Consider the following 10,621-nt stretch of genomic DNA (forward strand, 5'->3'; position numbering starts at 1 on the left):
GACAAAATGTGTGGATCAAGTTTCAGTTTCCTGCATAAGGTTATCCAGTTTGTCCACCACCATTTGTTGCTGGTGCTGTCTTTTCTCCAGCCAATATTGTTGGGGCCTTTGTCAAATATCAAGAAGTAACTATAGTTGCTTGATGCAAAGTCCGGGTCCTCCAGTCTGTTCCATTGGTCTACACTCCTGTTTATATGCCCGCACCATACTGTTTTTATTACTATTGCTTTATAATATAGCTTTAGATCAGGTATGGTGATGCCTCCAGAGGTATTTCTTTTGTTGAGGATATGTTTGGATATGTGAGGCCTTCTGCCTCTCCATATGAAATTTGAGATCATTTTTTCTATCTCTGTGAAGAACACTAGGGATTTTAATTGGAATTGCATTAAATCTGTATATGTTAATTCTGCCTATCCAGGAGCATGGGAGATCTTTCCACTTTCTCAAGTCCTGCTCAATTTCTTTCTTGAGTGTTTTATGCTTTCATTTTAGAGATCTTTCACTTCCTTGGTTAACATTATTCCAAGGTATTTTTTTTTCTTGCTATTGAAAATGGGACTATGTCCCTTATTTCTTTCGCTGTATCTTTGTCATGTGCATTCAGAAAGGCTACTGTTTTTGTGCATTGATTTTGTATCCTGCTACTTTGCTATAGGAGTTGATCACCTTCAGGAGTTTTGGGATGGAGTCTCTCAGGCCTCTTATATATATAATCATGTCATCAGTGAATAGAGCTAACTTAACTTCTTCCTTTCCAAATTGTATCACTTTTTTTCCTTCTCCTGTCTAATTGCTTGAGCTAGGACTTCCAGTACTATATTAAAAAGCAGAGGTGACAGAGGACAACCCTGTCTTGTTCCTGATCTTAATGGGAATTCCTCCGGTCTCTCTCCATTAAGTTTTATTTGGGCCTCAGAGCTTTGTATATAGTCTTTATTATGTTAAGATATGTACCAACTATTCCAATTCTCTCCAGTGTTTTGATCATGAAGTGATGTTGTATCTTGTCAAAGGCCTTTGCTGCATCTATTGAAATGATCATGTAGTTTTTATGTTTTACCTTGTTTATGTGGTATATTACACTGACAGATTCCCATATGTTGAACTGTTGGGAGCTGCTCTTTGACTTCAGGAGCTACAGGTGCACTTTAATCTCTTAACACAAAAGCCTTATCTTACAGCCTAGGTCAGAAGGCAGCTCTGGTGAGATGAAGCCAGTTACAAAGGCATTATTTAACATAAGGCATAAGCACCTGATAGAGGGGCATTACGGCCCTGGTGAAGCTGACCTTAGGCACTTTTGCATTGTCGAGAAAGTTCTATCTTCAGTATATAAGCTTGTGTCTCCCTGAATAAACTTTAGCCTTGATCAGAATTTGTCTTGGCTCCATTCCTTGTGTTCTTGTCTCAGATTCATTCCCACTCCCTATTTCTGGGTCTGTTTTGAACTCCATGCCAGCCAGCACATCATGGCACCCAGAACAAGGGACTTGAATACAAGGGACTTCAGTGAGAAATGCCAACATCAACTCAGGATTCGCAGAAGAAACTGAAATTTAAAAGAGGACTGTGGTCTCCCACTCAATCTTCTGGAATAAGGTAAATTGGTACAGTTATGGGACAAGCAAAAAGTAAAAAGGAGCTAATTGCTGTAGTAAAAGCTATTTTGAAAGCACAAGGGATTGGGATTACATCAAGGTCTTTAAGCAAATTTTTTGATTTCGTCAATAAAATGAGCCCTTGGTTTATAGAGCAGGGAAATTTTGATTCAGATGCTTGGGATAAAGTAGGGAAAGAATTAAATGTCTTTTTACCAACTCATGGTCCTAATAAAATTCCAGTAATTGCCTTTTCCTTATGGTCTTTGATAAGGGATGCCTTGGATTCAGGTACAAAAGATAGTCTAGTGAAACAATTGTTAAATCACACTCTAGATGTTATTGAAGAAATTAGAAATCAAAGTCCTGAAAAAGGGACACCTGTAACTCACAAAGAATTGAATAAAACATTGCAATCTTTAAAAATTTCTAAGGAAAATAGTAACAAGAAAGAGGAGGAACTAGAGCCAGAAGAAACAGCAGAATTAGAGGAGGAGGCCGCTAATTATCATGCAGATTGGGACCCACCACATCCCTCTGCCCCCATGTTCCCCACACAAGTATATGTAGCAGAATTTAAAAATGAGGTGTCAGCTTTAAAGGAAGAGTAAACCTAGAGAAAAATAAAAGGTTAAAAGATGAGTTAGATACTATTATTAAGAAGCCTTCTGGGGCTGGAGAGATGGCTTAGCAGTTAAGCGCTTGCCTGTGAAGCCTAAGGACCCTGGTTCGAGGCTCAGTTCCCCAGGTCCCACGTTAGCCAGATGCACAAGGGGGCGCATGCGTCTGGAGTTCGTTTGCAGAGGCTGGAAGCCCTGGCATGCCCATTCTCTCTCTCTCCCTCTATCTGCCTTTCTCTCTGTGTCTGTCGCTCTCAAATAAGAAAATAAAAATTAAATTAAATTAAATTAAAAAGCCTTCTGAAATTGTCCACACATCTTCATTGCATCCTACTCCGCCTGTTTTTAATTGCTTCTCCTTAGAAAGGGTAATACAGAAAGCCATGGAAGAATGTGATGAGGAAGCATGAGTTTTCCCATTGGCTTATCCAGTAACTGAATTTCAATAGGGTGATCAAATGATGAGACAATATGCTTCCTTTAATTTTAAAGACATAAGAGAATTAAAAACAGCTTATGCACAGTATGGACCTACGTCGCCATTGACTATGTCAATTATAGAAGCATCGGCAGGGAAAATTCTAACAGCAGATGATTGGAAATCTATAGGCAAAGCTTGTTTGTCAGGAGGAGCATATTTAATTTGGAAAGTAGAATTCTATGACTTATGCAAAAAGACTGCAATGTTGAATCAACCGGCAGGGAATGGTGATTGGAATGTTGATATGCTTACTGAGGAAGGAAATTATGCTGGGAATGACAATCAAATTGTATATCCCCATGCTGTTTATCAACAAATAGCCATAGCAGCTCATAAAGCGTGGTTTAATCTTCCTTCAGAAGGAGAAGCTGCAGGGGAGAATTTAACATTTAACTAAGGTTATACATGGTCCTGATGAGAATTATGCTGATTTTGTATATAGATTGATAAAAACAGCAGGGAGAGTATTTGGAGATGCTGTGCCAGTATGGACTTTGTAAAACAGCTTGCTTATGAAAATGCAAATAGTGCTTGCAAAGCAGCTATACGGCCTTATAGAAAGAAAGTTGACCTACAAGGATATATTAGACTATGTGCTGATATTGGCCTTAGCTATATGCAGGGGATAGCCATGGTTGCAGCATTACAAGAAATTTTTTTTCAAATGACCTTTGACATGGGAAAAACTGATAGCTGCACAAACATTAGTTCAAGAGCAATTAGAGGCAGGGCATATAGAGGAATCATCTTCACCCTGGAATACTCCAATTTTCATCATTAAAATGAAATCAGGAAAATGGCGGTTACTACAAGATCTAAGGGCTGTAAATGTTACTATGCGTTTAACGGGAGCACTGCAACCTAGTCTGCCTAGTCCTGTATCTATTCCAGCTGTCTTTTCTAAAGTGATTATTGACTTGAAAGATTGCTTTTTTACTGTACCTTTACATCCATGAGATTGTTGTCATTTTGCTTTTAGTGTTCCTTCTAGTAATTCTAAGGAGCCTATGAAAAGATATCAATGGAAAGTTCTCCCTCAGGGTATGGCTAATAGTCCAACTTTATGTCAGAAATTTGTGGCTAAAGCTTTAGCTTCTACAAGAAGCAAATTTCCTCAAATATATATTATTCATTATATGGATGATATTTTATTAGCTGGAAAGAAAAAGACAGATGTTTTGACTTGTTTTTCCTACATGGAACAACATCTCACTATATGGGGATTAAAAATTGCACCTGAAAAGATTTCTTGGGTTTTGTTTATATCCAAAACAAATTAAACCACAGAAAGTTACTCTTATAACACAGAACCTTACCACTTTAAATGATTTTCAGAAATTGTTAGGAGACATTAATTGTATTAGGCCTTATTTAAAACTTATTACTCATGAATTAAAACCCTTATTTAATATACTACAGGGGGATTCTAATCTTTCTTTTCATTCTCTTACTCCTGAAGCTTCTAAAGCATTAATTACAGTACAAAAGTACAAAAGAAGAACAATTTATCACTTATATTGACTATAGTAAAGAGTTGTGGTTACTTGTGTATCCTACCCCATATTCTCTGACAGGATTGTTGTGGCAAGGAGCTCCTATACTATGGGTACATCTTGCATCTTCTCCTCCAAGAACTGTCACTCCTTATTATGATGATGTTGCTAAAGTAGTGATGGAAGGTAGGGCTGAATCTATTAAATATTTTGGAATAGAACCACAGGTTATCTGTCAGCCTTATAATTCAAAATAGGTTATAATTCAAAATAGGCTTTTTGCTTTTTCAGATACTTGGGCATTATCCATGGCAGGTTTTGCAGGAAGCATTGATAAACATTACCCTAAACATAAATTGATTCAGTTCTTCATGCAACATCAAGTCATTTTTCCTTGTAATACACAATTTTCTCCTATCAAGTATGCTATGTTGGCTGCTACAGATGGATCTTATTCTGGCCTAGCTGCTTATTCTTTAAATGCACAAACATATACTTTTAATACTCCTTATAAATCTGCACAATTTGTAGAACCGGCAGCCTTTAAAGCTTTATTGCAACATACTGCTACTATATCTGTTAATATTTACACTGATAGCCAATGTATTTGTCCACTCAGTTCCTTATTTAGAAACCAGTAGTAGACTAAATCCTTCCTCTACTGTTTACAATTTGTTTGCACAGGTTCAACTTTTGATTTTCCAGTGCTCAGCACCTTTCTATGTAGGACACCTTTGTACTCATTCTGGCCTCCCTGGACCTTTAGCTCTGGGAAATGCTATTACAGATGAGGCTACTAGAATTTTTTCTGTGGAAGAAGCTATTAATGCTCATAAGCTTCATCATCTTAATGCTAATACTCTACGTCTTAAATATAAAATCACACATGAACAAGCACAACAGATAGTTAAAAATTGTCAAAAATGTCTCACATTTTTACCTGCGCCACATCATGGTGACAATCCTCAAGGTTTGACTCCTGGCCATTTATGGCAAATGGATATAACTCATGTTCCTGAGTTTGGAAAAATGAAATTTGTACATGTTTCTATTAACACTTATTCTGGTTTCATTTGTGCTTCTGCTCAAATGGGAGAAGCTACTAAACATGTTATTGTTCATTGTCTTCATTCTTTTAATATTTTAGGAGTACCTAAACAACAACAGATAATGGTCCAGGATATACAAGTGCAGGATTTAAGCACTTTTATTCTTCTTTTAATGTTGAGCATGTTACTGGAATTCCTTGTAACCCCCAAGGGCAAGGTATCATTGAACGAGCAAATGGAACATTACAAATATGGTTACAAAAAACTAAAAAGGGGGAAATGACACAGGGATCAGTAAGAAAATGGTTAAATCATACTTTATTTATTTTAAATTAAATTAAAGATCCATTGACTAACAAATGGAGTGGACCCAACCCTGTATTAATATGGGGATGAGGATCTGTTTGTATTTTTTCACAGAAAGAAAATGGAGCCATATGGTTGCCTGAACGTTTGTTCCAGTATGCAGGCCATGAGATCAAACAAGAGGACACTGCTGATCCTGATGATATGGTGTCATGTACGTCTTGCTTACAGTGAAGTCTACTGGACTTTCTTCAGGATTGTGGTGGTCAGACAATGGACATCAGCAAAATTACATGTGGAAAATTGCTGCTGCTATGGAAGGTATCAAGGTTACATCTGCCAGCAATAATTCAAATAGTCTTCCGAAGGGAACTGTTATGGCCTGTGTTACACCACCTTATTCCCTGATGTTAGGAAATATAAATATTACTTGGTATCGCAGGTCTGAAGGAATGTTTAATGTTGCCTGTGATAATTGTAGTCTGTCCAGTTGTGTTTCTCATGCTTCAGAAACTGTAATGATTGTCAAACAACCTGCATTTGTTATGATTCCTGTTAATCTTTCAAAGCCTTGGTATGCTGACAAGAATATTGAAATTCTAGTGGAGGTTAAAAATAGTTTAAGTAGACAAAAGAAAATTGTAGGTTTAATTATTTCTGGGATTGCTGCATTTATTACATTATTAGCTTCTATTACTACTGCTGCTGTTGCTCTTACACAAGAAGTTCATACTGCACACTTTGTTAATAATCTAGTTAAAAACGTTTCTGTCACTTTGGGAACTCAAGTAGCCATAGATAAGAAGTTAGAAGAAAAAATAGATGCTTTGTTTGACGTAGTGACCTGTTTAGGAGAGCAAATTCAAGGTACGAAGATTAGAGCTCGATTGCAATTCCATGCAGATTACAAATGGATCTGCATCACTTCTAAAAACTTACAATGCTAGTTATGAAGATTGGGTAAAAGTCAAAATGCACTTAGAAGGCATTTGGCACCATGATAACATTTCATTAGATTTGGTTAATTTACATTCAGGAAGTCTAGCTATACAGAACAGTCATCTTGATTTTGATGCCACTTGATTTTGATGTCACATTAGGGTATTGCGATGCCACAGTAGAGCATTGTTATGTCACAGTGGGACACTATGATGTCAGAGTGGGGCACTGTAATGTCACAGTGAGGTTATGTAAATTCATAATGGAGCACTGAAATTTCATCATGGGACATTGTGCAGTAAGGGGACTCATGATGCCATTATAGTACATTATGATCAGACAGTGGGGCATTGTGATGTTATGATCTAGTGATGTCACAGTCAAGCATTGTTAAACCACAGTAGGATATTGTAATTTCACAGTGGGAAACTGTGATGTCACAATGGGTCTTTGTGGTGTCACAATGGGGCATTGTAAATTCAGAATAGGGGTTTGTCATGTCACAATATCATATAGTTATGTCACATTGAGCATGGGATGTGATGGTGGAGTATTGTGATGTCACAGTGGGGTATTGTAATGTTATAGAGATTATGTAAATTTATTGTGGAGCACTGTGATTTCATTGTGGGTCATTGTGAAGTAAAGTAGGGTTTTGTGATGTCATTATTGTGCATTTTGATCAGACAATGTGCATAGTGATGGCACAGTTGGTCTTTGGGATTTTAATGTTGGGTATTGTGATGAGAGAGTGAAGCATTGTGATCATGTTACAGTGGGGCACTCTGATGTCACAATGGGGTCTTGTGATGTCAGAAAGTGACATTGAAAAATCACAGTGAGGCTTTGTCATGTCACAATAGGGTATTGTTATGTCACATTATGATGACAGCATGGGGCATTGTGAAGTCAGAGTGGGGCTTTGTGACATCACATTAGGGTATTTTGATGTCACCAAGGAGCAATGTTATATCACAGTGGGGCATTATGAAATCACAGTGGGGCATTGTGATGTCACAATGTGGCATTGTGTAGTTACAGTGGGGCATTGTGAATTCCAACATTGTAATACAACAGTAGGGCATTATGATATCACAGTGGGGCTTTGTGACATCACAGTAGAGCACTGTGAGCACTGTGACATCACAGTGAGGCCTTGTGGTGGCACATTATAATGTTACAATAGGGCTCTGTGATGTCATAGTTGGATAGTATGTGGTAGTGGGGTATTGTGATGTCACAGTGGACAATGGGTAACTGTTATGTCACATTAGCATTTTGTGATAAAACAGTTGAGCATTATGTTATCATAGTGAGTCTTTGTGATGTCACAAAGGAGCACTGTTATATCACAGTGGAGCACTATGAAATCGCAGTGGGGCACTGTGATGTCAGAATGTGGCATTATGGAGTCACAATGGGGGCATTGTGAATTGAGAGATGGGCTTTGTCATGTGACAGTATTGTATACTTACATCACAGTTGAGCATGGTGATGTAATAATGTGGTATTGTGTTGTCACAGTGCAGCATTGTAATGTCACAGTGAAGTTATGTAAATTCACAGTGGAGCTCTGTGATTTTTATCATGGTGCATTGTGAAATAAAGTGGAGATTTGTGATGGCACTATAGTGCGTTTTGAAGAGACAGTATTGCAATGTGACAGTTGGACATTGGAATTTCATTTTGGGTATTGTGATAAGACAGTGATGCATTGTGAGGATACAGTGAGTCATTGTGATGTCATAGCTAAGAACTCTGATGTCACAGTGGGGCATTGAGATACAGAGTGGGGCTTTGTGATGTTAGAACCAGATATTCTGATGTCAGAGTTGACCATGGAGATGTGATAGTGTTGTATTGTCATTCAACAATGGAGCATTGTTATATCACAGTGGGACACTGTGATGTCACAGTAGGACAATGTGATTTCATAGTGGAGTGTTGTGAAAACATGGTGGAGTTTTGTGATATCACAATGGAAATTGTGTTGTCACAGTGTGACATTATGATGTTACAGTTCAGCTCTGTGATGTCACAGTGGGACATTATAAGAGAGTAGGGTATTGTGATGTCACAGTGGTGCTTTGTGATGAACAGTGGAGCATTGTGATGTCACAGTGGGGAATTATGAAAACAATGTAGGACTTTGTAATGTCACATTAGAATATTTTGATGTCACAGTTGGACATTTTTATATCAGAGTGGGACATTGTGATATCATAGTGGGGCACTGTGATGTCACAAGGGTGTTTCATAGTGTCACAATGAGCATTGTAAAATCAGAGTGGGGCTTTGTGATGTCAAAATAAGGTATTGAAATTCACAGTTTAGCATTGTGATGAGACATTGGGGTTTTTTGATGTCACAGTGGAGCATTGTTATATCACAGTGTGGCATTGTGAAATCACAGTGGGTCTTTGTGATGTCACAGTGGACATCATGTTATAACACTGGGTTGTGATGGGACAGTTGGGCATGATGATGACACAGTGGAATACTGTGATGTTTTAGTGGAGCACTGTGATATCAACGTGGAGCATTTTGAAGAGACTGTGGCACTTGTTGATATCACAATAGAGCATTGTGGTGTTACAGTGGGACATTGTGGTGTGACAGTGGGGAATTATAATGTGATACTAGTGTATGGTAGTATCACATTCGTGCATTCTGATGTGATATTTGGACATTACAATATCATAGTCAGGTGTTGTGATGAGACAATGGGACATTGTGATGTCACACTTAGCCATTGTAATGTGACAGAAGAGTGTAGTGTTACAGTGATATGCATTGTGATGTGAGAGGGGGCACTGTGATGTCAAAATGGATCACTGTGATAACACAGTGGGGCACTGTGAAATCACATGGGTTCTTTCTGATGTCACAATAAGGCACTGTGATATAATAGTGTGGAAGTATGGTGATACCCTAGGGCTTTGTGATGTCACAGTGGACATTGATGTCAAAGTGGAATTTTGTGAAATCCCAGCTGGGCTTTGTGATATCACAGTTGGTTATTGTGATATCATAGTGTAACATTGTGAAGAGATATTGGCATATTGTGTTAAAAATGTCCAGCATTGTGATGGCACAGTTGGGCATTGTGATATGAGTGATGGGCATTATGATGTCACAGTGTGGTTGGGATATCACAGTTCAAATTGTGGTATAAGACTATGATATCAATCCATTTTGAAGAGACAGGGGAGCAGGGGGCTCATGTAAATTCAGGGGCCCAAACCCATGAGCTGTGACTTTGAGAAAACCAGTAGCACCAGGGAGTGGGTTCTGGCCACAGTGGCTCCACTGGCCAAAGTTGGGGAGGCACCAAGCACATGGGGCAGGGGAGGAGGTTATCCCAGTCCTTGGCTTCTTGACATGGTCCTGTTCACAGCAAATATGTCTCAACCTGTCAGAAATAGGAAGGGCATTGATTATTCACAGTTTAAGGAATCTGATGATGCAGATGAAGATTATGGAAGAGATTTGGGTGCTTGCACTATGAAAATTTGATCATCTCCTCAAGAAGTGAAACATAAGAGGTGATCTGGAAAGAATTTACAAGAAGATAGTGAAGACTCAGAAGAAAAAGATGTGAAGATCAAGAAGGATGATTCTCACACAGCAGAAGACAGTGAAGATGAAAAAGATGATCACAAAAATATGCACCAGCAATGGCAGGCAGAATCTAAAGCAGCATCTAAACAGAGAGAGAGAGATGCTCTTGGAGGATGTGAACAGTGAGGAAGAGCCAGAGGAAGAAGATGAGGCACCATTCCAGGAAAAAGATTCTGGCTGTGATGAGGATTTCTTAATGGAAGATGATGATGACAGTGACTATGGGAGTTCAAAAAAGAAAAACAAAAAGGTGGTTAAAAAGTCCAAACCTGAGAGAAAAGAAAAGAAAATGCCAAAACCCAGACTAAAGGCCACAGTGATGCCAAGTCCAGTAAAAGGCAAAGGAAAGGTGAGCTGCCCCACAGCTTCAAAGGTGTCAATGGAAAAGATGCCTTCTCCCAAAGAAGAAGATGAGCCAAAGAACCCTCCAGAAAAAGTGTCTGCAAGCCCCTCACCCAAGAAGTCTGGAGATGAAAGGTCTGAAAATGAATCCCAATCTGCAGAAGATTAA

The 10,621-nt window shown here is 38.6% G+C and overlaps 1 pseudogene; it reads left to right on the top strand.

Annotated features, from left to right (window-relative positions):
* The first annotated feature begins 9,891 nt into the window (after positions 1-9,891).
* Positions 9,892-10,621, top strand: LOC123457589 (annotated as a pseudogene).

Source organism: Jaculus jaculus, unplaced genomic scaffold (genome assembly GCF_020740685.1).
Source record: "Jaculus jaculus isolate mJacJac1 unplaced genomic scaffold, mJacJac1.mat.Y.cur u26, whole genome shotgun sequence".
In the NCBI taxonomy this organism is placed as follows: Eukaryota; Metazoa; Chordata; class Mammalia; order Rodentia; family Dipodidae; genus Jaculus; species Jaculus jaculus.